The 15,494-nt window shown below is 38.1% G+C and overlaps 1 long non-coding RNA gene across 1 annotated transcript in view; it reads right to left on the minus strand.

The window, feature by feature from the left end:
• Positions 1-2,984: 2,984 nt before the first annotated feature.
• LOC115523756 overlaps positions 2,985-15,494 on the minus strand; it is a 71,682-nt gene continuing 59,172 nt past the window's right edge. Inside the window, exon 3 of the long non-coding RNA XR_003971834.1 lies at positions 2,985-3,326. This is a non-coding gene — a long non-coding RNA (uncharacterized LOC115523756). The remainder of the gene's footprint in view (positions 3,327-15,494) is intronic.

Raw genomic sequence — 15,494 nt, forward strand, 5'->3', positions numbered from 1 at the left:
TTCAGAGTGTTTTTGGTTCAACCCAGCTAAGAAGTCAGAGAGCCTGGATGCAAATAAATCTGACCCCAAAGCCTGCACTCTTTGCCCTAAATCATGTACTCTTCCAAATCTGGGGCTTCACCCTAGTGTGATGACTCTAATGACTTTTCTACCACAACTAGCACCATATTAAAAGTCCACATTTAAAACTTCATTAGTGCAAATCCAGGAAGGAGCAAGAAACAAGTCCTAATGCCCACTAAAGTAAGTAAAATCTTAAACTCTTCCATCCCTCCCAAGCTCTCTGACACTAATGTGAAACTGGGGGCAAAAAAGCAGTGATGGGTTGTGATGCTTGGTGTGTTCTTACCTGTCAGTACCACCCCCATGTGTGAAGGGGTCTATACAGTAACCCATTCAGTGCAGGTCAGGAGAATCTGTTAGTCTTTTCCAGCCTCCAGCACTCATCTGTTGTTTGCTGCTGAAGCTCCATCACCTAGAACAACGCCTGGACTATCATTAGGAGCTCAAGAAATGTGTTGACTGGATAGAAACTACTTCAGATGAGTAAGATTTTGAACACAGCAAGCTTAGTGCAAGATCCAAGGCTCATCTTGTATTCTCACATACTGACTTAAGATGAGGGGAAAAAGTCCTTCACAGGAGAGAAGGCAATCATAAGCTCAACAAATGTGCTGCATTGCAGAAGTGCAGGTTGAGAGGTTGAACTGAAAAAGTAAAAGAGTAAAAGTGGCTTTCCTGCTTGCAAATAAATGTCCCTTGCTTTTTATGACCTTTATGCTGAAGATTGGTTAAATATTAGTGAAGAATGCAGCTAGGGTGCTGTGAGACAGTCATTCATTTGTTGAGAATTCCCCAGAGGCTTCTAAACAAGTACGCACAATAATTTTATGTATTTATTTTTGATGGAGGCTTTCAGGTTCGCGCCCTTGTCCTCAGCAATTTTTAATGAGTGTATCTGTTACCTCTGAGGGAGACAATTGCTACAACTGCTTGTGATGGTTCCTCATTGACATTCAGGAAGGATCTCAGAGACATCGAGCTTAAGAGAGAATCCGTACAGCCTGTCTGTTGGGAAATGAACGGCCCTGAGTAAGTGCCAGGTTGTGAGCAGTTCTGCCACAGAAGGTAGTGGTAAAAAATCAAGGAAATCATACAACATATCTGGAAACTGTGAGGGATTAAAAAAAAGAAGTGCCATTGAAATGCTAATAATGGTGCCAAATTAATACATTTGCTATCATTTTTACCTTGATTTTTTTTAATGTTTATTTTTGGGAGAGGTCTAAAAAGAATGGGAAAGGGGCAGAGAGAGGGGGAGATGGGATCCGAAGCAAGAGAGAGGGAGACAGGATCCAAAGTAGCTTTGCACTGACAGCACAGAGCTCGATGTGGGGCTCCAACTCATGAACTGCAAGATCATGACCTAAACAGAGTTCAGATGCTTAACCAACTGAGCCACCAAGGTGCCCCTATTTGTTTGATTTTTAAATCAGAGACTAAAATGGAAACTTCCAAAATGGCTAACATTCCAAGTAAAGGGATACTGGGCTCTTACATTTGTGCCAGAAATCCTGCACAGAGCAGCAGCTAAGCGTTCACCTTTCAGGATGGCCATGATGTCACTGAAGAACGGATAATCATAGTGGTACACTATTTCAAGAGAACCTCACCTATCAGGAGCACATAAGCTATTTTTTTTTTCTTTTTTTACCCTACCTGGAGTAGGGTAGGTGTATACAGGGGGAAACGAAATGGCCAAAGTCATTGTCACTAAATTCTATGAGCCAGAGCACTCTTTCATTCTACCATTCCAATCAGAAACTAATCACTCTCAATTGTACTTTGTGTATAATTCTAACAAGTTTGTCTGTCATTTACAAGACCACAGTGTACTATAAGCAGCATGTTTTTATTAGCGAGAAGACCTTCATTGATAGTGGAGGGAAAAGGTATGTGCACAGTGTCCGCAACATGAAAGACAAAAGTGGATACAAACTCAAATATCATAGCAATCTAGAAAGAGTAATGTAGAAATGAGTGCCTGTATACCCTGATGGCCCTGGAGGGCATCACTGCTCTGCAGAATAATCATTGATGTGCACAATGAGGACTTTGAGTCATCAAGAAAGGTTAATAATGTTCAACCTTCTTTAATTAAGGCAGAAAAATGTACAATCCATTTTAGAAATATTTCTTTAATAAGTGCCTTAAATTTTAAATAAAACTTTAAGTTGGTAAAACCTGTTACCTAAAAGGACTTATTTCTGAATAGTTCTGACTCCCTGAAGCTTTCACAAATCTTGCATTTATTCTTTAACTTTCCTTACCCCATTCACAGGGCTGAAAACTCTCTGGGCCTTTCCAAGCATCTGAAACTAGGTCTTATCCTTCTTGATTTACCTTTTAGCTAAGTGATCTTACTACTACCACCACTCCCTCTTAAATCTATCCTATAGATCACAGTGCTTGTGGCTATCAAAGCCCCAAGCTATGTAGCTAACACCTACCTACTACTTAGTAAAACTTCATCACTGCATCAGTGAGATCACTGTGCTGGAAGCTACTAGGGATATGAAGGAGGGTACAGGGATGAATTAGTGAAGGAGAAACCAGAAGAACACAATTATTCTTGATTACAGCCTGCTATGGGCTGAACTTTTATCCCCCAACCCCCAATTCATATGTAGAAATCCTAACTCCCAAGGCGATGATATTTAGAGAGATAGGCTTTTTGGGAGATAATTAGGTTTAGATGAAGTCATGAGGGTGGAGTCCCCCTGATGAGATTCAGGTCCTTAGAAGAAGAGACCAGAGTGCCTGCTCCTCTCCCACCCTACCTCACCCTACCTCACCCTCCCTGCCGTGTTGAGGATACAGCAAGAAGGCAGCCATCTACAAGGCCAGAAGAGAGTTCTCACCAGAACCCAACCATGCTGGCACCCTAATCTCAGAATTCCCAGCCACTGAAACTGTTAAGAAATTTTAGTTACCCAATCTATGATATTTGTTATGGCCTGAGCAGACCAAGAAATAACCATTCCCCACCACCACATGCAGCAACTTTTGTTCACTGTTTGCTCTTATCCTTTTATGAAGAGTTTCAAACTTTCACCTTTCCATGTGTAGGATAGCATGGGAAAGAAACAATCTCCCAGGGATGGGGCAGGGCAAAGGAGTGAATGATGAAGCTCATTATTCCATAGGTATTTTCATCAACTCCTTGCTCCATGAGGCTTTTGTTCTGCCCTCATATTCCCTTGTGGACACCAACTCTAGCAATCTGGGCCTCTGCAGTAAAGGAGCTGGTAATAATGGCTTCTATCCTAGGAGAAAGGAAAGAGCAAAATGTAAGCCATAGAGACAATAGCAGCATTACTGGTAATAAGGCAGATTTCCACCATAGATAAGTTTTTTAAAATATGATCAGATAATCAAAGATTCCTGAAAGGGGTTTCTTACTTTTAAAATTAAAAATAAACCTAACATTTGAGTTGCTCAGTGAAAAGAAACCAAAGTGTGATCCATTCAGAGACTCCCCTGAAGGTAAGGTAAGAAAAGGCTTGAAAGGCCAAAGGGAAAAACTGTGTTCAGGTCAAAACAGAGTGTTAAGGTGTTCTCATTTCAATTGGATTTCCTGGAGCCCCCAAGATTTTTGAATGCTGATTCCCCCAAATATACTAAAGATTAGCAAGACAACCTGTTAACAAAACAAATCTCACTGCGTTAAGTGAGAAAACTGCCTTGGTAGTCTTAGTAGCATTTCAGAGGGGAAAGAGAGAAAGCGGGGATATTCATTGAGATTTTAGTCTGGCTTAAAGCAGTTCCTTCAACAAAACAGGAGACAACAAAGCAGGAGATGCTGGAGAGGATGTGGAGAAATGGGAACCCTCTTGAACTGTTGGTGGGAATGCAAACTGATGCAGCCACTCTGGAAAACAGTGTGGAGGTTCCTCAAAAAATTAAAAATAGATCTACCCTATGACCCAGCAATAGCACTGCTAGTGGGATACAGGAGTGCTGATGCATAGGAGCACCTGTACACCAATGTTTATAGCAGCACTTTTAACAATAGCCAAATTATGGAAAGAGCCTAAATGTCCATCAACTGACGAATGGATAAAGAAGATGTGGTTTACATATACAATGGAATACTACTTGGCAATGAGAAAGAATGAAATCTGGCCATCTGTAGCAACGTGGATGGAACTGGAGAGTGTTATGCTAAGTGAAATAAGTCAGGCAGAGAAAGATAGACACCATATATTTTCACTCATATATGGATCCTGAGAAACTCAACAGAAGACCAGGGGGGAAGGGAAGGGGGAAAAAAAAAAGTTACAGACAGGGTAGGAGGCAAACCATAAGAGACTCTTAAATACTGAGAACAAACTGATGGGGGGGGGGGGGAGAGGGGAAAGTGGGTGATGGGCATTGAGGAGGACACCTGTTGGGATGAGCACTGTGTGTTGTATGGAAGCCAATTTGACAATAAATTGCATATAAAAAAATAAATAAAAAATAAATAAATAAAGCAGTTCCTTCAATGAAGACACTTGGTTAGGAATGGATAAGAACCATCATATGGTGGTTTAGGATGTTGGTAGACACAAGTATTTTGAAGTAAGAAGTTCTGAGGTCTTGGGGTATAAATGGTCTTTGATATTTTCTACTAAAGAGTCAATGGGCCTTTCAGGAAGTTCCTGGAATGAACAATGAAGTTATATGTAACTTTTGTCTTCCAGGACAAGAACATCCTGATGAAGAGTAGAAAGCACTACCACAAAACATGTCACTTTGGCATGAAGATTATTTTGAACTCTCAAGGCAATGGAAAAGCAAATTAAAAAAAAAAAAACAAAAAACCTCTTTCCCACCCCTATTTGTCTAAAATTTATATATAATTTGTATTATTCTCCACTCTCTAACAGGAAGGACAGAAAGTTCATCATCAAAGACAACCCTAGATTCATAGTGCAGAGATGGCACCAGAGGAATCTACATAACTTAACTAGCCCTTGTCTTTCATTAGTTTTTTCATATATTTACCTCCCTACAATTTACTTCCCCTAGAACCTTAAGGACCTTTGTGTTGTCACTTCTCTAAAAATTCATGGTTCTTTTGTTAAGATGCTACCTAAGCCCAAGTTCTAACAACCCCTTTGAGTTACTCATCTGAGTGCTCCCATTTATAAGTGGAATACACATATAAAACAAATTTTTGTTCTCTCCTGTTGGTCTAATTTGCAGAGCCCCAGCTGGAAAACCTAGTAGGGCAGAGGGAAAAAAAGTTTCTTCCTTTATACAGAAATAATGTTATATTGATGACAAGAGCAAAGAGTAAAGTCAGGTCATTGTAAAAGTAAGCTTTGTGGATAGTTTCCATGCTCACTCCATGATTCCCCTAATTGTAATCAGTTGTATACATGATGGTTTCCCACCGAATAAATTGTAAGCTCTTTCAGAACAGAGATTATACTGCCCTTCAAACATTGCCCATGATCTTTTCTGTCCCCCATATTGTTTCAGCTTCAAAATCATCATCTCTAAGACATGTATACCTTCTAGAAGTTTCTATAATTCTCAACCCTTCTGGTAAGCAAAAAAAGCTACTAAACAAGATAATGAGAAACACTAGTTGTGGGTTTTTCCTAAATGAAAAACTAAAATCATCTTGGATTCCCTGAACATGTTCAATGTAATTCATTCAGAGAGCACATGTTTTGAGCTAATTTTAGCATGGATTGATTGTTAAGACTTCTCAATTGTTTGCAAAACAGTGTTTAAATAAGATAGCTTGGGTGTGTAAAAGTGTACTGTATTTTTTTCCATAGCAGTGCTAAATGTTTAAGAATCACAATTGTAAAAATTCCATTTCAGTGTGTCTTTATTTTTATTACACCAGTTTGTCATCAGCAAAACGCTGTGAAGTTTCCTGAGGAGAGAAGAGTTCCTTTGCGTTTGAAATGACTAAGAAATATTTGTAATTATAATTGTTATTTCAGATCCTATGGTAGTCACAGGTGCCCCACTGATGGCCTTCTGTATGAACCTGCTTTTAGATCTTATAAAATGCTTCTCTTTTAGGAATGACGTTGCTCTTTCTCATTTTCATTGCATTTTATGTATCACTTCATCAAAATTTATAAGGAAAGAAATTTGAGGTAAATTATAAATTGATGGGAGGTTTATCAGAGATATCACACTTGAAGTTACAACAAGAATGCTCCATGAAAACAATGTTGGATCTTTCTACTGCCATATTTACCACACCCAGTACTATGCCAGGCATGCTGGGCATTTTCTCAATTACTCCTTAAGCCTGTTTTCACATTCCAAATTTTAAAGTGAGACTCTCAGGTAATTGTGCTGCAGAGCATGTAAACTTCTACCTCACATCATTCAATAACCCTTCATTTGCTTAAGAAATCTGTTTAGGTATTATGTCTGGGAGTCCCAGGCAAATTATAAGCCAACTTTGACACCATTTTCTCCACAGTTGTCAAGTAATGAATTCTGGAGTATCCTGAAGGCTGTGTAATGGTGTTATATGGGATTGCTTAAGTCCAAATTGACCAAAACATGCCCCTGGCACTTACATTTTACAATTTGTTTTCAGATCATGATCTGCACCTTTGAAAGTGTTAGAGGAAAAAGGCTGAGAAATGCTGCCTCAAGAGATATGGAGATAAGGTGAGCAGTGCCTTTATCCAGCTATTAAAATCTTGAATGGTTTAACTATAGTTTGGAAGATAAATTCCTACTGTTGTATTTCCCAAAATGTGGTAGACTGTAACCAATAGATGTGTGAAAAGGGCACCTTCATTGCATAACTTTGAGAAAGGTGAATTAAACACAGTTAAATAGATTTCTCTACTGGATTTCTAGAGCCTTAATATGTTCTGAGGGGGATATTCTATGCAAGGTTTTCCCAGGTAATGTGCAAAATAGAAAATGTTTTCACAGAATATTTCTTAAGACTAATGTTTAAAGAAAAGCCATTGGTAAACACAGGGATAAAGAATCAATTAATAAATGATTCCAAGTAACTTTTCCATTTTTTTATCAAATGCAGATAAAATTAATCCTTTACTAATTAGTCCTATAAATTTGGTAGGAATTATCTAGATAAATATGGTGAGTTATATATCTGTCCCTCACCATTTGCTGTAGTGAGAGGGGGGAAAAAAAAAGGATGCTTTTTAGATGGCCTAAAACACATGCCTATCCCTAATGTTCCCACCTCTGGGAAGCTGGAAAAGGCAATAGGTCAGCTTCACCTATATGGCCCCAGTGAAAAATCATTGGTTACTATCTTGGCATAATACCAAGCACCTTATATGATCATCAGGATGAAGTGAGAGAGTGTATTTAAAGCATTTCAGCACAATGCCTCGCTCACAGCAAGTGGTGAATAAGTGGTAACTGCTATCATAACATCAACAGTATCGCACCCTTTGTATCTATTCAGAGTATGTCATCTTTAGGCTTCTAATCTAGTGCAACTGCCTCCTCACTGACCTATCCATAACTGTGTCTGCTAATTCCTCAAACTGCATCTATATTGCCTTTCAAAAATGCTTTTCTGAGTATGCCACTTGCCTACTCTCTGTAGAATAAAGTTCAAACACTTGCACACAGGCAGGTCTCTCGGTCTGGTAAGAGTCTACCTTTCCAAGTTTATCTTCCACCATTTTCCTGGTTCCATGGTCTCTACATTTCAGCCCTACTGCACCTCTTACCCCTAAAGACACCATACATAATCATCCATCTGTCTGTTTAATCATATCATAATGCTCAAAATGAGATATGCTTCCCCTGACTCCAATTGCAAAAAGTCTTCAAGGCCAACTCATCTACTGTCTATCCTTAAGATTCCCCAGTCAAACTTAATCACTTTTCCCTCTCTGCTCTCATATACTTTTTACCTCTGTTATAGCACTCCTCACACATCCTCATATAACAATTACCTGTGCAAGTGTATTTCCATGCGTTACTCAGGACTGGCTGTTGTAGGGGATAGGAACCTAATTTAAACTTGCTTGGGTAAAAATATGGAGAGTAAATTGGAAATATCCTGAGTCACTCACATAATTCATAGAATACATGAACAATCAAACCTCAAAAAGACCAGAGATATATCTAGGCTTCTGGGAAAAAAAAAAAAAATGCAACTATAGACAAAAAAACACCACTAGAATTTTGTTCCAAAGACAAATCTGCATCATGTTTTTTTCTCTGTGGGTGGGATCTCCTTTTCTTTGTGAAGTATATGGAGGTAAAATTTACGTATGACAAAATATACCCTTTTTATTATACAGTTCAAGGAGTGGTGACAAACACAGCCCTATAACCACCATTATAAACAAAATATTAAATAGTTTTCTCACTCTCCAAAACCTCCCTCAAGCCATTGCAATCAAACTCTCCCTGCAACCTCATCCCCAGGCAAACACTGACTGGGTTTTCTGTCCTCACAGTTTTGCGTTTTCTAGAATGTCCTATGAAACCATACAGTCTGCAGTCTTTTAAGTCTGACTTCATTCACTGAGCATAATGGTCTTTGATATTTATTCATGCTGTTGCATGTATCAATAGTTTCTTGATCTTGCCTTATTAACTAGGACCTCCAGTGTAATGTCGAACAGGAGTGGTAGGAGTAGACGTGATTGGTTTTTTTTTCCCCCAATCTTAGGGGAAGAGCATTAATTATTAAACATGACGTTAGTTGTACATTTTTTGGTACATGCCCATCACAGGTGGATTAAGTCTCCTATTCCTAGTTTGCTGAGAATTTTTGTTGTTTTATAAGTCATGTATATGTATTAAATTTTACACTTTTGTAGATTGTAAATATGTAGTTTTTTTCATTAGTCTGCTGATATGATGAATTATACAGATTCATTTTCAAATGCTGAACCAGCCTTGCATTTACAGGATAAACTCCAATAATGTATTATCCTTTCTTATATAGTGGATTCAATTTTCTGATATTTTGAGGATTTTAGCATCTGTTCATTAGGAATATTTTTAGTTTATTTGTAATATTTTTTCTCGTTTTGGCATTATAGTAAAATGAGTTAACAAGCATTCACCTCTATTTTCTGGAAGAGTGTGTGTAGATTTGGTATTCTTTCTTTCCTAGAAGTTTAGTAAGTACCACATTTTAGGAGATACATTATTGGGGTTATCTATTCTTGCAGGAGTTTTGCTAGACTTTCGAGACAAAGACTATGTCATCCAGTTATTGACTATACGGACATAGAGCTGTTTGTAATAATCCCTTATCCTTTTAATGTCTATAGAATAGTGATGTTTCCTTTTTCATTGTGGATATTCGTCTTTTTTTTTTTTTTTTTTTTTGTCTTCTCTTTTCCCCTCCCCTTGACTCAGTTTGGGTTTATCAATTATATTGACCTTTTCAAAGTACCAGCTTTTCATTTCATGGATTCTCTCTTTGACTTCTACTCTTTATTTTTCCCCTTTATTCTGTTTGCTTTGAGGTTTAATTTTTCTTTTTCTAGATTCTTAAGGCTTAGATCATGGATTTAAGACCTTTCTTCTTTTCTAATATAAGCATTTAATTCTATGAATTGCACATATAACATTGCTCTAGATGCATCCAACACATTTTAATGTGTGGCATTCTTACTTTCATTTAATCCACAATATCTTCTAATTTCCTTTCTGACTTTATTTTTAACCCAAGGATTATTTAGCAGTGGTGTTTATTTTCTAAAATATTTGTGAATTTTCCAGATATCTTGCTGTTATGGATTTCTAAGTTAGTTCCATTATGGTAAGAGAATGTACTCTATAATTTCAATCTTTTAAATTTCTTTTGGTTTAATAGCCCAGAACATAGTCTACCTTGATCAATGTTTCATATGCATTTAAACAGTATGTATATTCTTCTGCTATTGGGTAGAGAGTTCTATAAATGTCAACTAGTTCAAATTGGTTTGGAGTGTTCATGTCTTCTATATCCTTACTGATTTGGTCTTCTCTCAATTACTGAGAGTGTTGAATTCTCCAGCTATAATTGTAAGTGTATCTATATTTGCTTTCAGTTCTAACAACTTTTGCTTCATATAAATTGAAATGTGTTAGGTGCATGTATATTTAGGATTGTTACGACTTCTTGGAGACTAAATTCTTTATTATTATGTCACATGCAGGAGTAGGTTTTGAAATCCATCATGATTTCCTCAGAGGTCATGAGCAATGCCAGACTGAATTTCACATTTTGTCCCCCATTGCCAAAGAATGACTCTTTCTCAAAACTGACTCAAAATGCCCATGGTTTAAGGTAGGCACTCAACCCTGGAGCAGAGTCTGTAAGAATATGGCTTCTATCTTATAAATTCCATGGTTGGAATGAGACAAGGAAGAGGTCACGGGGGGGGGGGGGGGGTGCTGGGAAGATAGTAGCAAAATATCTACCACAAACTTCAAAATAAAAAATGCTGAAGTCATGATACTGGTCATATTGGTCATGTTCATCCTAAAGAATCTGGCAAATGTTCATCAAGGAAGGCTTGGCCAAGGCCTTTGATTTGACTGCTTGCTTCTCCCTCTGCCCAACCCTACTTCCTTCCTTTCCCCAACAAGTGTCAATGCTAAGAATACGACTTGGTATACTTCCTGCACACTAACCTCCATCTCTGTCTGCTTTCCAAGAACCAGACCTACAATACAATCTCTTTAAGAATCTAATAAAAGATCTAACTCTGCTTAGAATAACATTCAACTTTATATAAATTTTGGACTTTCACAACACTGATTCTCACCATGTACCCTAAAAGAACACTTTAAATCTCATTTTGCAGAATCTTAAGCCCAGAGATATTTGTAATTTGCCTAATGTCATATGATGACTCCATGGAAAAACTAGAACTAAATCCTTGTTTCTAATCACATAGCCATTTACACTTTCCACCGTCTTGAAAAACTGACCATTTACCTGTTTCTATATTTTTACTCAAATTAATAACTTAATTATGGAAAACCTGTGTTCCAGACACTATGCTTAATGTTTGCCCTGTATTATCTCATTTAATCCTCAGGGGAAACTTGTGAAGTAGACACAATTATCCTTATCTTGCAAATGAGGGAAACAAAGCCTTTCCAGAACCACTTTCTAGAGGTAAGAGCCAACATTTGGATCCAGTTGTCCTCTATAGAGACAATTCTGAACAGCAATACTATATATATACATTGGAAATGCTTTTGTATATAATACATTTTATTGATTTTTCCACATATTATACATCTATACAATAGGAATCCTACACAAAATCTGAAACCCTGAACTCATTCCAAATGGTTAGTTTATTAACTCAGCAAAAAATTAGTATTTATGTGCCTGGAGCCTCAATCCACAATGACCAAAAAAGATACAGTCTCTGCCTGTATGGAATTTAAGTCTAAAAGGGATACAGACATTATTATAAGTATAAATTTAGTTTAATTCATGTTGTTTCATTTTATGTCAAATCATGGTTAAAAAAAAAAAAGTTACAGAAATGCTATAATGGCATTTAACACGGGGACCTAAAGTAGAATTAGAGGGTGAGGGAGGAGACTTTCCTGAGGGGTAATATTCAGGCTGAGAACGAAGAATGCATACAGGTGAATCCAGTAAAAGGAGATGGGGAAATGTATTTGGCAGGTGAAAGGAAATAGGGATGGAAGAGCCAGGTCTCTATTTCAGTGGAAGGTAACCAGGGTTGTACCAGGGCTCTGAATGGCTTTGACTATCCAGGGATCCATGGTTTCTGAATATGTTTCATTTGTACCATGTTTTTACAATGTTTGTTCTCTCAGTTCTATAATTACTCTTCGTGATGAATAGAAATGAAATATTGTTAGTTCTCTTTTTCTTTCTGATAAAAGCACTCCTCTCTATAAAAGGACTTGAAGAAAATACTGAAAGCAGTCTTTATCCCACTCTATCACCTAACTCATCAATACACACAGCTATATTATGCCTCCCACTCAGCCTATACATTCATTTAAGTAATGATTACCCTTTACAGTCCTCATTTGGAAAGGCAGATCCTCCCAGGAGTGAATTAAGCCTCTACCCCTGTGTTTTCCTTAGGACCCTAATGAACAGATGTCAGCAACTTCTCCCTTACTTTGGAAAGGTTTTAAACTCCTGATGTAGCCCAAGACTCAGGACCTGGTTCCCCCTTCTCTGTGACTGTGAATGCAGATCTTTGGTACTTTGCCGTGTCCCTCAGAAAAGTGCAGAATAGTGTACAAGCTATTGATAAGGGTGTTCTCCACCCCCCCTGAAGAGTAGCTAGGCATTCCCACAGCCAGGCAAGTGACCTTCAAATCAAAGAATAGAGCTACTCAATCCCATGCTCAGCCCCATTCTAGGCCCACATGATGAGAAGGGCCATTTATTTCCATTGTAGGATCCTATGGTCTAAATGTAATATGTGACCTGAGAAACTAGGAAAAGACAAGACATTGACAAGAATGAGGGAGAAAAAGGATTCTGTAGAGATCTTCAGATTTGAAGAAAATTTTATAGGCCTTGGTTTTCTCAACTGTAAAACAAGGTAATGGGACTAGATGGCCTCAAAGAGGTCCTCCAGCTATGCTAACCAACTTTTCCCAGTTTGCCTCAAGTGGCCCTGATTTTAAAGTTGAAAGCCTCACATCCTAGAGATCCCCTCAGTCCCTGGCAGCCTAAGAGAGGTGGTCACCCAACTTTCTCTGCTGGTCTGTGAGGAAGCCCTGACTCTTCACTTGATACACACATTTAAAGTAATTTTTTTATTAAGTTTTTCTTTTTCTTTTTTCTTTCTTTTTTTTTTCTTTTTTTTTTTTTTTTGAGAGAGAGAGAGCATGAGCAGGGGAGGGGCAGAGAGCAAGGGAGAGAGAGAGAGAATCCCATGCAGGCTCTGCACCATCACCACAGAGCTGGATGCAGGGCTCAAACTCACGAACCAGGATATCATAGCCCAAGCTGAAAGCAAGAGTCCCACGCTTAAATGACTGAGCCACCCACGTAACTGGATACACACATTTCAATTTACTGTTTGGTTTATTTTTTATTTAAAAAAAATTTTTTTTTTCAACGTTTATTTATTTTTGGGACAGAGAGAGACAGAGCATGAACGGGGGAGGGGCAGAGAGAGAGGGAGACACAGAATCGGAAACAGGCTCCAGGCTCTGAGCCATCAGCCCAGAGCCCGACGCGGGGCTCGAACTCACGGACCGCGAGATCGTGACCTGGCTGAAGTCGGACGCTTAACCAACTGCGCCACCCAGGCGCCCCTACTGTTTGGTTTAAATGACAACAATCTCAACCTCATGAGGTTTAATTTCAACAGAAATGCAAACATTTTTGTCTTCTTTCTCACATGGGCTTTAGTCTTTTTAGATTGTTCAATGTTTGTTAATTTAGTCAAATGAGTGCTAACACAGTCAAAGGTTGAGATTTTATTTTGCCTTGTGAAATTCTTGTGTGGCATGGCATCTTCTAGAAGTGGGAAAGCACAGTGACATGATGTAATCAGCAATCATCTCAAGAGCTGCTCTCTCAGCATCATTTATCTGACAGGGCAAAGTACTTCACTAAATCTAAAACTAAGGGTCATAGGTATTTGTAACTGCTACAAAAATTATCATTGTTCTCTAATATTAACATTAATATGTTTCTGTGACTCTTCCAAATGCAATCCTAGTCTCCGCTCAGAAAGGAAGCAATGACCTCATCCTTAGCTACTATTCTGAAATCAGTCATAGTGACTAAAACCCTTGTTTTCTTCACAAAAGAGAAATCAGATGATCTTTGCTCTGACCTTTGACTCGATATTTACAAAAGCTAATTATAGGGCGGGCAAGTGTCCTTTATCATTCAGGGACATTTGGTTAAGGTCTAGTCTTTAAAAAAAGAAGAGTCAGGGTACTGTTTAGAGCTGGACATGGTGTGAGGAAATCTAGAAAGAGATAGTTAATTTTGTATTTTGGCTATTAACATCGATTTTCTGAAAACCAATCAAGGAGAACAGAGGCAACAGAAGTCAGTCATTAAAATCAGTGTTTTGACTAACAAAACAGAATCAGTCATCTGATGGTCTGGTGGTTAGAGGTCATAGAGATACTCAAGTCTGACAGCTTGAGCATTAAACCTCTCATTTTCCACCACTACACCCTCTGCTACTGCATCAGCAAGAAAAGAACTGCATTACTTAAACTCTAAAGGTTACTTGGCTAATAAAGAATGCCCTGAAGATTGAGGGTAGTCATATATCCCCATAGCGCACATATCTCATTTACCTTTAATACAATCTTTATGCTCATAAAAAAAGATTTTTAAAGAGTAAAAAATTCAGAAGAGAAAAAAAAAAAAGCATTTGGTAATTCAAACAATAATGGAGGCGCACAGCATTCCTTTCTCCCCAGGCTTCCCCTGGCAATCTTTCTCAGGGTAAAAGTAGAGGTCTGATTCCTTTTGTTCATTCCAGCCACCGCCCTTTAGCAATCTGAGTCTGAGCAAGACTGCCACGCCCAGTCATGGGACAAAGGCAGAAATAGGGGAACTCTGGGCACAGAGACAGCCCGACTTTATTTATAGATGTGTGATATATTGGTCTCAATGACATGAAGGTGCAAATCAGTTGCTATCTCTGCAAATGAACAATTAAAACAGGGGGGCTTAAAATATATGTATGTTCTAAAATGCTATCTGATCAAAGTATTCTTTTCCTAGAAAGAAAGGGATGTGGCCAAAGGATTCTGATTTTCAGAAAAAGGGTGAATGCTGCCCCCTTTTGACTGTTAAGAGCTATATATACCATACAGCCTTAAACCTGAAACATAATGCAATGATAGACTATGGGAATAAAAATCCTGTTTCTGTCATGAGAAATCTGATTACATGTTAGAAACTGGAAAGCTGAAAGGGCTCAAAGTTCATATACTAAGACTTTTAATGTGACTTTCCTAGCTTCCTGGAAGCTTCCTTCATCCAGCCTCCTACCTCATTTTAGTTGTGCCTATTTTATAGACTCAGTTCTACCTGTAGTAATTATTTGAGTTTACTACTCGGTTTCTCCCACTGGTCATAGGCTCCTTGTGAGCCTGGGCCATTTCGGTTTTTGCCTAAGTATCAGAGTACCTACAAAGACTTGTGCATAGTGGGTGCTCAAAAAATAGGTTTATTGAAAGCAAACGTCTAGCTGAGGTCAAGATCATAGTCTAGTTATGAATGGTTCTCTCTGAGCAAAGAGAATGAGTCCATTTGTGCCTTAAAGTCAGGATATGCATATAAGTGGCATCATAATTTAAGCCAGGAACTCTAAATTTTGCGAATGCATTCCCAACAAATGTTATACTTATTTAGACATTATACATTATATATGTGTGTGTATATATATATACGTATATATACATTATATGTGTATATATATACATTATATAATGTATACATTATACAATATACATTATCCATTATATGGATCTACTACTGAACG

Source organism: Lynx canadensis, chromosome C2, assembly GCF_007474595.2.
Source record: "Lynx canadensis isolate LIC74 chromosome C2, mLynCan4.pri.v2, whole genome shotgun sequence".
Taxonomy (NCBI): Eukaryota; Metazoa; Chordata; class Mammalia; order Carnivora; family Felidae; genus Lynx; species Lynx canadensis.